At 40.7% G+C, this 15,352-nt stretch overlaps 1 long non-coding RNA gene across 1 annotated transcript; it reads left to right on the top strand.

The window, feature by feature from the left end:
• The first annotated feature begins 202 nt into the window (after positions 1-202).
• On the top strand, positions 203-4,090 carry LOC122489030. Its single transcript, XR_006298800.1, has 2 exons — positions 203-274; positions 3,598-4,090. It is a non-coding gene; the product is annotated as an uncharacterized LOC122489030 (long non-coding RNA).
• The last annotated feature ends 11,262 nt before the right edge of the window (positions 4,091-15,352 follow it).

The following is a 15,352-nucleotide window of genomic DNA, read 5'->3' as shown; positions in this document are numbered from 1 at the left end:
GGTTGGAAGAGGCTGAACTCCTGCTTTGAGCCTTGGGACGAACATACTGTGGGACCTTGGGCAGAATGCTTAACCCCTCTGAGTGGTCAGTTTCTCCATCTAGACGGGAGGATGGGCGGGCCACGTCTTTGTGTTCATCTATGTCTTGCATTTTATAATATTGTGATGTAGTTTTCTGCATTTTGCTTATATCTGTTAAAAAGCCAAGTCCTGTGTAATGGAACTACAGCTAAGACCGAATTCGTCTAGAAAGCAGAGTCAGGGCAGCCTGCTGGTAAGACTGACCTTTAAGGGTCTCCCTTCCCCCCCCCCCCCCCCCCCCCCCGTCTATTTCCTCTTGGCCTTGGGCACCCAACAACAAACAGCATGCGTCTTGCCTGCTCGTGGCATCTTCCTTAGATCTGGTCCTTTGCAGGCAGCTTTCCATCCACAGACTTTCCTAATGGGTTTGGGCTTGCTTCTCATACGTCCTCCAGACCTGTCTGTTCCGGCCTCGTCCTGGGTCTCACACAGAGGCAGTAGGCACTGAGGTTCTAGCCCTGGGGTAAGGCCATCTGGTTTTTTTTTTAATAAATTTTTTTTTCAACGTTTTTTATTTATTTTTGGGACAGAGAGAGACAGAGCATGAACGGGGGAGGGGCAGAGAGAGAGGGAGATACAGAATCGGAAACAGGCTCCAGGCTCTGAGCCATCAGCCCAGAGCCTGACGCAGGGCTCGAACTCACGGACCGCGAGATCGTGACCTGGCTGAAGTCGGACGCTTAACCGACTGCGCCACCCAGGCGCCCCATGGCCATCTGGGTTTTAATCTCGGCTTCATCATCCCTCAGCTGGGTGACATGGGGAAAATTACTTCGCATTCCTGTGCTCCAGGTTTCTCCTCTGTGTCAAAAAGTGTAGCACAGTGCGTGGCACAGGGTAAATGAGCACTATATATTATATAAAAGACAGGACTAGATGTTTCTGGGTAGCTAATGTGACCTATGAAATAGTAGGTCACTTACGTACTCACGGATGGCTATGACCACACATTTTTCTATCCCTGAACACGAACGTGCGTTTTTCCCATCCTTGTATGTTAATGAGCTGAATGGAATTCTTAGCAATGACTTCCCGTGGAGGAGGGCGTGTTGGGTAAGAACCCCTTCAGCAGTCCTCACATCACACGACGTAAGCTCCCTGTGAATCAGGGAGCTGGCTCTGTGAGTGCACAGTTGCCAGTGTTGGGCAGAAGGCTGTCCACGCTTTCCAGCAGCCCTGATGACAGCCAGCAAAAATTACTAGAAGAACCACCAGAACTGCATTTCTTTTTTTTTTTAAACGTTTATTTATTTTTGAGACAGAGAGAGACAGAGCATGAATGGGGTAGGGTCAGAGAGAGAGAGGGAGACACAGAATCCGAAACAGGCTCCAGGCTCTGAGCTGTCAGCACAGAGCCCGACGCGGGGCTCGAACTCACGGACCGCGAGATCGTGACCTGAGCTGAAGTTGGCCGCTTAACCGACTGAGCCACCCAGGCGCCCCCAGAACTGCATTTCTTATTGCCCTCTTTAAATAGTGTTGGCGTGGCAACTAGATGTGCTTATACACACACACACACACACACACACACACACACAAACACACACACTACTAGAGTCCCCACTAGGCTCCATTCTAAAAGGACTATGAAAGCATCATGGGGCATCTATAAAGCTCTTATTTCCCTCTACATCAGCCTTCAGTATTTCTCTACTTATTGGATCCTACACTGCACTTTATGCTTCTATTGACTTCAAACGAAAAAAAACAAAAAAAAGGCTATGGACAGTGGTGTAATCTCTTATTTTGAAATAATATTTTATTTTTCAGAAGGGTGTAACTATTCAATGGAATTGCTCCCACTTCAGCTCAGGTCATGGTCTCATGGTTTATGAGTTCGAGCCCCACATCTGGCTTGGTGCTGAGAGCTAGGAGCCTGGAGCCTGCTTCAAATTCTGTGTCTCCCTCTCTCTCTCTGCCCCTCCCCCACTTGCATTCTCTCTCTCTCTCTCTCTCTCTCTCTCTCTCAAAAATAAATAAATTTCTAAAAATTTTTAAAAAAGAGAAAATCATAGAGAAGGAAACAAACTAAACAGAAAAACAAATCAAAATGATTCAGCCTTGGGGGGCCTGGGTGGCTCAGTTGGTTTAAGCATCCAAGTTCAGCTCAGGTCATGATCTCATGGTCTGTGAGTTCAAGCCAAGCATCGGGTTCTGCACTGACAGTAAGGAGCCTGCTTGGGATTCTCTCTCTCCCCCATCCTCTCTCTCTGCCCCTCCCCCACCCTGTTTCTCTCTCTGTCTCTCTCCCTTTCAAAATAAATAAATGAACTTAAAAAGAAGGATTCAGTCTTTTACCAATGCCATGCTTTGCTCCCTCTATTCATTGAGTTTGACATTTGAACATTTATAAAAGGCTTGGTATTACGTGTGCGAAGATTTTCTCACATGTCACAGGCTTTTGCTACAGAATCCACTTGCCAACTTTAAGTATCACGATCCAATGAGGGTCAAGTGCCAGTGTGACCAAACTCAGGTGTCTAAATGGTTTGGTTGAATAACCAATGGGGCTTTTTATTATAGAACCCAACCTGGTCAGAGACTGGTTCTAAAAGAAACCATGTACTTGGTTTTCTTTTAAATAAAAAAGTTACAGTAAATATTTTGAAAAGCAAAATAAGAAAAGGACATGTAAAGTGTTTTTGTCTGAAGCGGAATTAGATTCAGAACCTAGAGCAGAGCTTCAAAAGCCAAACATCCAGCTGAAGTTACCACAAACAGCTCCAATGAGTGGGGGCTTGGGAATAAAAATGAGAGTTATCTGGTATTGTTTTTCTTTATAAGATTTTTTTTTTGTATTTTATTCTTTACCATCGGCTAGGAGTCCTGACTGATAAAGATTATTTTGTGAATGAAATTAATGAATAGAGTAACCTCTATAAACCTCTGGTGGGCTACTGACCATGAACATGGCCACATGTCTTCTCCTGCAGGAAAAATATCACATTACTTAGACATATTCATGAGGTATTTCTGCACTATGTTTTTAAACATATTTTCTTTCGCACACTTTCCTTACAATAACTATCCCTTTCATCGAAGGAACATCGAAGCAACTTCAGGGAAAAGACACACAGGGTAAGATATCTGTATTTGAAAAAAAGACATTAAAATATCAGCTTCAAAAAGCATGGGGGAGAAACCAGTTATGTTTCCCCTTTCTTTTCCAACACAAAGGAAGTAAGAAATTCTTTCATGGTTTTTATTTGTTTTTCAAATCACATTGTCCTCAACTCTTAAAATAATAATCTTCCTTGACAGTCATTTAATAATTGTGAGTGATCTATGACTTTATTATAAAATATTCATCTAATGATCTATTTCCTTTACCCCAGGGGCCAAGTACAAAGCTAGGGAATTATCTTGGTGATACTTTTAATAACTTCCTGTGGGATTGCAAACCTCAATCAAAGCTGACTCTGCAAAGGAGTTAATCACGTAATTTCACAGATTAGACACCACAGGGTTACTAATGAGAAACTTCAGTTTAGTGATACACTTTTTTTTTTCTTCCAGGAATATTTTGAGAGGCCTGTAACCTTTGGCTGACACCCAGCAAGGCTATTAGTTTAACCATGGGATGCACTACCAAACGCGTAAGAGTCAGGGAACTTCTTTTCTGGAAAGTTGATTGTAGGAATGGTTTGGTTAAAGAGCCCTCAGAAACAGATGGAATGGGTGAAAGGGGAAAAAAAGACAAGCATAAAAAAACTTGACTTCCGTCGGTTGGCATAATTGCAGCTTCTAGTGTCTTTTCAACCATATGCTCAAGATGGAAACTGCAGTTCACATTTAAATGTCACGCTGCCCTCTGTTCCATAAACATGTATCATCCACCACTAAATATTTAGATCTGAATTGTTGGAACTCAGTTCTGTGCCAGGGGTAGGGGGATTAATTCCTCTCAAGGTCCTCACATGATGGATCTTCCGCTGAAGTAAACATCCGAGAAGAGCTCACACTAAAGCCATAAAATATATAAATAAAGTTTAAAGTTTAATTAAGTCAACATTATTTAAAGTGGTTGTCATATTTTACAGTGAACTTTCCATGTTTATTTTGTATGACTCCTCATAAATAGCCCCTCCTGATCAGACAAAAAGCACAGTGAGGTTGAAGTCAAGGGCTCCAAACTTAGGGCTGGAAGAAGAATATTCCTGAGTCGGGGATAAGGCAACTTTGCTTCCCATTCTGCTTTTGTCGTAAAAGCTACCCTGTTAGCTAGAATATATATGCTTGAAAATCCTTTAAGGCTTCATCTGTTGGACTATGGGGAGATCATATATACCCACACAGATAGGAACAGAGAGAAGCAAATAAAGGAGCATTAACTCAAGTGATAAGACAGCTTTCATTTTATTTTATTTCTTATAAAAATAAGAAACACAAGAAGAAAAATAGCTGATTCAAGTTTACATTCATACTGGCTTCTTGAAATATTTCTTTATAAAACCTCAATCATTTTAACGTACATAACTCCCCCCGCCCCCTCATCAAACATAAGTAAATTGGTCAATCTAGGACACTTGATTTTTCTCCCTTAATCAACAGTCACACACTTTTTCTTGTCTGATGGATATAGTATTTAAGGAGAGAGAGCATGTCAAGGGCACAGATCAGCTGAAGTGAATGTCTTACTACTGGACGATGTTGAAGCACAATTGAGAGTCAGCATGGACTTTCTCTTTTTAAAGCAAAAGCTCCCTCGACAGACAGCCCTGGTTCTTCCTATAGAAAGGAATCTCTGTCCAGAGATGTATTTAAGCCTGTAAGGAAACTTTGGGAGTCGGAATAAGCCTCTAGCGGTCTTATCCAGCCCTGCTGTTTCATGAGTATACTGTAGCCAGAAGACGTTGACTGTGCCAGTTCACATTGCTAACTGATGGCAAAGTGGATCTAGAACACATGTCTGCCAATGCCCATCTTACTGCTTTCCTATCCGGAGTATTGATATCATAATACGCAAATTTGCAGAGGAAATGCCTGGTAGGTATAAATGATGCTCTTGGAAAAGATGTTCTTGGAAAAGTATCGACGATGGTTCTTAGGTTGCATATTTTCAGAAATCAGGTGATTTGATGCACAGTGCTAATCACTGTTCTTCTGTCTCCTTGAGTGTAAAATGCAGCTACTATGAGATACTGATTAGAGATACTATTCGTCAAGTGCATCTTGCAGAAACACAGTAAACACCCTAACAACGGTATCGGTTACCATTGGTTTCACGTCCACATTTTAGAAGCTACATACCAAGAGCAAAGTGTCTTTCCAAACTACCAGGTTACATGTATGGCTGGGGATGATTTCACTTCTTTTCCTAAGTTGGGACTCACATTTAATTTTGACAAGCCCCCCAAAGAATCTAGATAGATTTGTTTTCTGGAGTAAAACTACGTATCAAATGAAAAGACACAGGCTATCAAAATGATTTATTATCACTTGGACTAGAGTCCGGGGTTTTAATGAACCGAAAGAATTTTTAAAACATGGCTGAAATTTGACAAGGAAAACACAAAATTCATTTCATTCTTTCCTGCTGAGAAAATGTCTCTTTACATCGTCACACTCAGGATATTGAAATGTGACAATTAGTCATACAGCCAATGATTTGGAAATATGCAACATCCAGTTATATGTGTATATTTTAGTCCATTCCTCCAAGAAGACTACAGGGAAAAAACCCTACTACCAGTAGCAATATGAAAACTACAACCATTTCAAGGACTTATAACACTACCTACAAACTCTCTACTCTGTTTTGATTTTATTAGTTTTTCTCAACTAACTCCTTCCATAATTCTTATGTGAATTTTTGGTTCCAGATCATTTTCTCTCCACGCTTCTACCCAGTTCTCTTTGTCACAACGGAACAACTGTATTTTATATATGAATATATCACGGTCTGTTAAATCGCTCCCCTGGAGAGTACATGTTTCATGAAATAAACACGTGATTAAAGGGAAAAGAAATGGAAACGAAATTATACTTTTTCACTAAAAGAGAATTTCTGATTAAGATTGTTATCACAGAACACAAAAACATTATGCTAAATACAGTCAACTTTGCAAAAACTATAACTAATGCAAGCTATAACTAATTAAATAGTTCATGGTTTCAACATCTAATAGATCTATTAAAAGATCTATTTAAAATTTACAAAAACAAAAACAGGGAAGCATAACCGCTACTCATCTCATGTATGAAGAAATTATTTCACCATAAAATTATTTCACTGGATAATCCTAATGGTTAAGAGTTCGTCATTAATTCGCACATTCTGAAACCATGTTTTAATTTTTCTGTAATACATATGAGAGAACTTATACCTACATATCTCTAGACTGAGGAAGCTATTATCATTTATTTCTTATAGGCGTGTTAAAGAAATCAACTCAGAGAAGATAAATTTGCATATATTTAATATTTTCTAGGCATGGATGACCAAACTCATAGATCTCTTAATGAATATTAAGAAAATTGCCACTCACACAGTTATGCTTCCTTTTCTGGTATGTTTCTTGCTGAGAAAACCTTTTTCTCTTGATTCACACCTAACCTCACCCAACCAACCTTTCAGGAGAACAATTTCTGATGCTCATAAACCGGTGACCGCGAAGGCACGCTGGAGCCCAAGTTTATTTCATTGATGCACTCTCTGGGTAAGCTCATGCTCAGCTAGTATTTCCAAATCATTGATTTTGTCTAAACATATCCCTCCCTGAGTTATTTATACATTAGGTAGTAGAAGTAGAGTGGGTGCGAAAAGTGGGCCAGATGAGAAACTTTCTAGATTTTGCTCACTGGTAGTAAATCTTGGGGTTTTATCAAGGGAACCTTGGCAAATAGAACTGTCCATGCAGAATTAAACGCTTTTAGAACAGAATAAGTTAGATAATGAAGACATAGGCTCTTAAGTTTTAGCTATTTATTTTCCCAAACATTTATTATTAATACATGAATCTGTTCCAGCAATATTTGTTGAGTATCTTTTCTACACTGTTGACTACCTCCTGTGCAATTAAGGAGATCTAGAGAAAAGTAAACTTTCTCCACCTTCAATCTGGGATGAAAAATTCCTTTAGTATTCTGCACATACACACACACATACACACGAAAATACAAGTGTGTGTAAATATAGACTCCCATATTTTGTCTTAATATAAAATTTATATTAATTATATGTTTATAATTAGACATATGTATGCAATTTACGTAAATACATATGCCATGTTTTTTTGGCATTATTGTATCTGGTAACAAAAAAGAGGGATGAGTAATTCATTAAACCTAATCAATCCGGAAATGTCATCCACTTTCCAAGTTTACAAATTCTTTTTTTTTATTGAAAAAAAATTTTAATGTTTATTTTTGAGAGAGGGAGAAAGACACAGTGTGAGTGGAGGAGGGGCAGAGACAGAGAGGGAGGCATCGAATCCAAACAGGCTCCAGCTGTCAGCACAGAGCCCGATGCGGGGCTCGAACTCACAGGCTGTGAGATCACGACCTGAGCTGAAGTCGGACGTCCAACCAACCGAGCCACCCAGGCGCCCCAGCCAAGTTTACAAATTCTAAGTAAAAATTGGGTTTTCATTTTAAATCAGACTGAATGAATGAGGGTACTAAGAGTTTACCTTTCTTTCTTTAAGTGGAATGTTTACAAAGAAAGCCTGAGGAAGAGTCTGAAAATTAACATACATAAGGATACAATTTGAATCACAAGGCTAGTGGTATCAGAGCCTACCCTCAAATTATATAGACATTGTTCATTTCATATATGTTCTTTCCAAGTTACAAATCATGAAATTTCATGTCACTGACATGTAAATATCAGTAGAAAAGGACTATACTTTCCCGATAAAATTCTTTTTAACTTAGTTGTGTTTTGATATTATTTTCACATTTATTATATAACCTCTATTTAACTTAACTATGAGTAATCTCATACCCCAGGTAATAACAAAGTCCAAGACCTTCATCTATATGGCATCTTGAAAGCTTGATGATATCCTAAGGTTACACATCATTTAAGTGTAAAACAAGTGAATGTATTTTGATGCACGAAGATGGAGATTTTGTCTTTTAAGAATCTTGAAACAGGAAAGCCTTTATTTTACAATATGGAACTACAGGATGAGAAATTAAGAAAATAGCTTGAGATAATAAGTCATTGATATGATTAAAATGGAAAAGAGCAAATCAAAAACAAGGAAGTTTTTAAAGTTTCTATGTTAATTCCAGTTAGTTAACGTATAGTGTAATATTAGTTTCAGGTATAAAACATAATGATTCAACACTCATCACAACCGCCTTCCTTAAATCCCCTTCACCTTTTTCACCCATCCACTGCCCACCTCCCCTCTGGTAACCATCAGTGGAACACAAGGAATGTAATTGAGAAAAGTACATGCATTCAACTTGAAAGAGACAGTCGTGATCAGTTTATACTTTAATCGCTAACTTCAAAAATGAAAGAAAGAAAAAAAAATCGACTGTGGTCAGACGTACGAATGGGAGAAATAAAATTTTAAATTCTAATAGTATGGCATTACATTGTGATTGGTTTGATTTGATTATAAAACTTTCCAATAAGGCTATATTGGCTCTTGGAAGACATCCCTATTCCACTTCAGAGCTGGTTTCCCATTAGCAATAGAAATCGTGGAACCAGGATGTATAATCATTCAATACGTAAAATTCAGGAAAAATTCAGTGAAAAACAGAGATAAACTGCGGAGAGTTTATTTGTGCACAGAACTTACTTCAAAGTCACTGTTGAGTTGATTTTATTTTAATTAGCAACTTACCAGATGTAATCATTGTTATCCCAATGGTAAGAACTATCAGGTGCCTGCTCATGCTTGGCCAACTATGCACTTCTCTCTCAGTTTCCAACAGCCCTGGGTGGGAGGTGCATTATCTCTATTTCACAGAAGAGGAAAGCAATGCTCAGAATGAGTAAGTAACTCTCCCATGGTCACACAGCAAGGGGCAAAGCTGTGATATGAAGTCAGACTGGCCCAATACAGAATCAGCCTTGTTCTGTTGCACCATACTATAAACATTAAAAACATCATACAAAACATAGTTTCAAAGGAAATGCTGGGCTTGTCTCGGCTGTCTCTCCATTCCCTCTCCTCTCCTGAAACCAACCTAAGCTTTAGCTTAAACTGTAAAAACAATCATGGGAACATGAAAGTTCAAGAAGGTGGCACGGTACAAGTATTGATCCGAGGATTTTGAAGGAAGGGGTGTGGGAGGTTGGAAAAGATGGCTGTTGAGTTTTCCCATCCCTGTGTGCACACCCCTTGCAAAGTGACTCTGCAGCTATTCCCATCAAGAAAAGTCTGTTTCTCTATCTCTTGAAGCTGATCTTGAACACATGACTTGCTTTGGCCAACGGACGTGGTAAGTATGACAGAAACGGAATTTGCTTCCTTCAGGACATGAGGAAGGCCAGGTCTAGCCAGCAGGAGAGGCCATGATGGGGAGAAACGGGGTTCTCTGACCATAGCCAGCCTGTGAGTGAAGCCTCCTGTCCCTGCCGAGGTACCAACTGACTGCAGGGAACTGCCCAGCTGTGGACCAAACTCCTGACCTCCCAGAACTGGGAGATAGTAAATGCTGGTGGGTTTTTTTTGTTTTGTTTTTTTCCAAACCACGGAGTTTCCTGGTGGTTTGTTAACATTGTAAGTGCTGCCATAGGTTAATTTTTTTAAAGCACGCGGATTTCCTAGTCATTTGCCCCAGGAGTGACAGGGTCTGCACTGAGCCATGTTATGTGTTGTCCCATCTGATCTCACTTTGTGATCACATCATGCACGTGGCAGATGGCTTGGTTGCTATGGAATATGTTTTCCCTGAAGCAAGTGAATTCATTAGGAATTCTCCGAAGTAACTGATTTTTTTAGGAATGAAACCCCAGATTCTGGCTTCGTTAGCATCCTGCTTCTGGAACTGAGAGGCTTGGCTCAGTTACTGTCTTCAGGGTCTCTACAGCCAACTGAATGGAGCGCAGACATGCTGGCCGCCATATGGCTTTTAAGAGCCCTGCCCCTTTGTCTTTGTCATCTCTCCCCTCATAAACAAAACAAAACAAAACAAAACAAAAGTATTAATGGCTCTAATTTGTAGCTGCGTGGGCAGAAAGATGAATATATTAACATTACATATTTCTTACATTTCAAGGTTTCTTTTCTTTTTTTTGCTTCTAATTTTAAAAGAAACCAAAACACTTCTGTGGGCTGCTAAAAGTATTGTGGACCCTGGACCCTGCCTTTATCATGCCTAATGAATAAGTCAGCCTAGCCGCACATGATAAAGAATAAATTTATTTACTTTCTTCGTCCTTCCAGGTCTTCAGAGCTGTTTTTAAACAAGGATTAAGAAGACTGTGTGTGTGTGTGTGTGTGTGTGTGTGTCACACGTGCACACGCATGCATGTGTGAATGTTTGGCCCCCTTTTATGACTAATGCAGGTAAGTTACCTCTCCACCTTCTCCCACGTCTCAAGCAGGGGGCAGCCTACATACAGGCAAGTACACAGGGATTACAAAGGATATAACCATTCATGTCCTGCAAGGACCAAAAAAGAAAAAAAAAAAAAAAGAAAGTAAGAAAGAAAATGAACACTAGGGAATCTTCAATATAAACATTAATAGTTTCCCACATCTTTGTTTAGAGAATAGCCTGAGGATTTCTAAACTTTTAGATCTTATTCATTCCAGAAGAACTGTTTCACTTACGGCCACATAAATCTTGTGGCCCTTCAGAAAGTTCCAAGATTAAGACTTTGGAAACTAGAGTCACAGAGAACTCACAGGTGACCTGCCTGTGTAGAGCAAAGCTGATTCGGGCCGTTCAGGAGACAAAACATTTGCTGAGCTCATTTGACTTTGGCTCTGACATCAGTGGTAGAGACTAGAGACTTGGTAAGGAGATGTGGACAGGAAAGCTTAGTCGCAATTACAGTATTCTTGTGTTTGAATTTTTTCAGTTCATTTGTTTATTTTGAGAGAGACAGAGCACAAGCGGGAGAAGGGCAGAGAGAAAAAGAGAGAGAGAATCCCAAGCAGGCTTTGCGAGGTCAGTGTGTGGAGCCCAACATGGGGCTCGAAGTCACGAACCAGGAGACCATGACCTGAGCCAAAGTCAGATGTTCAACCCACTAAGCCACCCAGGCGCCCCGGCATTCTTGGTTTCTAAACAGGTTGCACTGTTCTTTGCCCAGTACAAAAGACAGACATATTGAATGGAGAAAATCTAAAGAATGTTTTTGGTGAAAAATAAACGCCATAACAAGTTGCAGTAAGGTTTGCCGGGTCAGATGCGACTGAGAATTTAGGGGTTTTTTATGTCTGTCTTTCTCTACCTGTCGGCATGTTTCACCGATATTTAATTTTTTTTTTTAATTTATGTCATTTTGAATCTAGTACCGTGAAAGGCTCCACCCACTCACAGGTTGCAAACTGGAGAAGTAACTGTTCTGAAGAAAGTTAAGATGAGAGCTCCAGGAGCCCACGACTTGCGTAAATGTAGCTTTGACATGCGAAACCGAGAGGCTGGAATAAGAATAGAGACAAGGAGGGGCGCCTGGGTGGCTCAGTCGGTTGAGCATCCGACTTCGGCTCAGGTCATGATCTCGCGGTCCATGAGTTCGGGGCCCCCCCGTGTTGGGCTCTGGGCTGATGGCTCAGAGCCTGGAGCCTGCTTCTGATTCTGTGTCTCCCTCTCTCTCTGCCCCTCCCCTGCTCCTGCTCTGTCTCTCTCCGTCTCAAAAATAAATAAAAACGTTAAAAGAAATTAAAAAAAAAAAGAATAGAGACAAGGACCCCTTTTGACCATTTTCTCTCCCTCTCTCCTTCTCTGGCCTACTTGGGAAAGTCTCATATAGATACAAAGGCAGGGCAGGCCTAATTCATATATTATGCCCTATTGCCCCTAAAGCTACAAAAACGTCCTAGAGATGAGATTAAAATACATTTATATTCAAACTATATATTCAAGGATTTGCTTTCCAATCCTCAAGGATGGCTTTCCTTGAGGAGCACATCTCATTCGGTCAGTCCCTTACTCTCTTGTCCCCACAGCACTTTACATTCTGTTGGAACTGACATACTGATTTACTTGCTAGCACTTTTATTTCTCATTTCCATATCACTTCTCCAACTACTTTATAAACTCTAAGGCCTTGTGTCTGGTGACCTTCGCCACTCACAGGGCCTTACTTTCCACATATATCCCGGTCATTCCCAAATATGTGTTTGACTGTATGTTGGTCATCAGTACATGGATGGCCCACAGGAACCTCAAATTCAGTGTCCCAAACAGAACTATTTCTTCTAATCCTGAGACCCTGGCTCTCCCTCTCTACCTACCATATTAGGGAATAGCATTCAGTCGAAAATTCTGGTAGCCATGTTAACTGTTCACTCCTCACAGCATAACTCACTGAAACTCTGTTTCCTTAGTTATCCTTGACTGTACATCCGTCTTCCTACTCATAATGATGGTGGTGAGGAATTCGTCGTTTCCCGTCTGGATTACTGTAAAGCCTCCCAAATGCTTTTCCTATTGCTAGTCTTGGTTTCCCAAACCATACAACACATTGTTGCCAGGTTATTTTTCTAAAACAGAAATCTGATTATGCAATGGTCTTGCTTAAAATAATGCAATGATTTCTTATTTACCTACAGCCAAAATTTACAGGCAGGAAGCTCCTGTAAGAGCGTGATGCACCTTCTTGAAGATTAATTGATTTGAAGGCAAAAAATATTAAAATTGATATATTAGAATAGGTTCAAAATTCACATTTGGTTTTTTTAATATTTTTTTTAACATTTATTTATTCTTGAGAGATAGTGGGAGACAGAGCATGAGCATGGGAGAGGCAGAGAGAGGAGCAGACACAGAATCCAAAGCAGGCTCCAGGCTCTGAGCTGTCAGCACAGAGCTTGACACGGGGCTTGAACTCACAAACCGTGACATCATGACCTGAGCCGAAGACGGACGCTTAACCGACTAAGCCACCCCGACGCCCCTCACATTTGTTTTTAAACACAGGCCCTCAAAGAATCTTTACACAAACAACACCCATTTTAGGCTATGCTACTATATGCCTGGAGGTAAACACCTGCTTGCTTTTAATGTAATTTGTCAAAAAATAAGAATAAAAATAAAAAGGAGACTTAATGGATAGAATTCAAATTCCTTAGTATAGTCCTTAAAGTCTGTTATGATCTGGCCCTCTTTCTCTCTTTAGCCTTATTGTGTGTCTTTTTGGCCTCATCCAACCACTCTGCCTAACCCCCTTTTCACTTGTCTTTACGTCTCAGGCATGGCCACATCAGGAAATCTTCCTTCTTCCTCCCCCTACCCACTCTGGGTTTGGACTTGTGTGCTTCACAATTTCCCAGCATCCTGTGCGTGCCTCTATCAGAGTGTCCACTAGGCTGCTGTGCCTTTGCAACTCTCTTGTGTGATTCCTCTATCAGAATGGAAGCACCTTAAGGGTAGGGGACATTTAGCTTTGAATGTTGGGTGCCTAACAGAGAGTCGAGCACACAGTAGGTGCTCAGTGGATGCTTGTGATTAGTTGAATAATTATTCTCCACAGAGCACAGAGTAGGTAATCAATAAATGTTTCATTTAACAAATAATAATCAGAAAATAGACGTTTCTCATTGACGATTTCCCTTTATATGTGAATATTCATAAGGTTCCACCTTGGAATTCTTAAAACCAATATCCCATCCTCTGATCACGACCTCCTACATTCCTGCTGGGCTGGGGTTGGGGGGCTGCAGGGGGCAGTCAAAATGCAGATTTGTAGCTGGAAATTGATCCTTCTCAGTCCCAGTTGGGATATCTTTGTCACTCAGCAACCTTTTAAATTATCCTTTTCCATCAGTGGGTATTTCAAATATTGCCCACTATTATGGATTCCATGCTCATCCCAGAATGAAATCTGATGTCCTAGTTCACAGGACAGCCTTAAACTTCTGTCCTCCATTTAAAACACTTGCAACTACCTCTTTATCCTTAGCTTCTCCCTTCCTCTCCTCTCTTGGGAAAAAAGTTAACCCTTCTCCTCAAAAGCCTTCCATCTGGGCTGTAGGTCCTAATAATCCCCTAGCAGTTAAATTTTATAAATGCTTTGCACTATGTATCATAGGGGTCACTCTGTGGCATTTGACATCATTACTGATTTCTTCTTATTGGAAACTCTTTTCCCTTGTTTTGGGTGGTTGATTCTCTTCTACTTCTGACTGCTCTTCAGGCTATTTCTCCTTTGTGCACCTCCCACTGTTGATGTTTTCTAGAGCTCCTTCCTCCTCTAATCTTCTCTTATTAGGCACATTTCCTCAGCAATCCTTCTACTCTAAAGGATGTTAAGTGCCACAATGTACTCAAGTGGGTCAGATCTGTATATTCTGCACATACGGCTCGCTAGACATCTCAACCTAGGAGTGTCATGGAGATTTCAAACTCAGTAAGACCCAACTTACTATCCTTATATAGTCTCCTCTCTTCCAGCTCCTCTAAGTTGCCCCTTTGTCCATGTTCCCTCCCCACGTTCACTGGCAGCACCATAATGTTGCCCAAGTCAGAAAAGTGGGAGTCAACTCATGATATCCCTTCTCCTTAATGGCGACTGGTGGATAAAGAGCTCTTGGCCGTTCTTCCTCCAAGCCTAATCTCAGTTCATGGCATCCTCTCTAATCCAACTGCCAATGCTCCTATTCTGGCCTTCATCAGCTCTGTGACAAAAGGCTCTAACTGTTCCCCTCTTGGGCCTCACTTTCTCCCAACTCCCCCTTCTCAGCTGCCAGAGTTGGTTCTCCGACCCACCAGACATCCCTTCCTGGAGAAGCCCTACACATCACCACCAGCTCCCCAGGCAGAGATGACCGACTTCGCACGTGTGCACCCATGGCCTTGCACAATGTAATGTCCTGCCATGGTTCTTGTATTCTAGGGCACTCATTCATTTGATGTTTTCCTCCCTTTTTCTCTCTTCTGCCAAGTTGTGAGTTCTTTGATTACAGGAGCTGTGTGTTCCTCAACAACTCAATAAATATTGTCTTTCCAGCTCAATAAATATTTATCAGATAAAATGTTTATTGAAGAAATTCTTCTAATTCTTTACCCTTTTCCACTTCATTTTGCTCTTACTGGTTTTTATTTAAAGGTAGTAGAACATAGTGTTTAAAAGCGCAGGTTCTGAGCTGAGACTGCCTGAGTTCAAATCCCAGATTTACCACTAAGAAACTGC

The sequence above is a fragment of the Prionailurus bengalensis genome, chromosome B2, assembly GCF_016509475.1.
Source record: "Prionailurus bengalensis isolate Pbe53 chromosome B2, Fcat_Pben_1.1_paternal_pri, whole genome shotgun sequence".
Lineage (NCBI taxonomy): Eukaryota > Metazoa > Chordata > Mammalia > Carnivora > Felidae > Prionailurus > Prionailurus bengalensis.
This window is presented reverse-complemented; position numbering and strand designations above follow the sequence as displayed.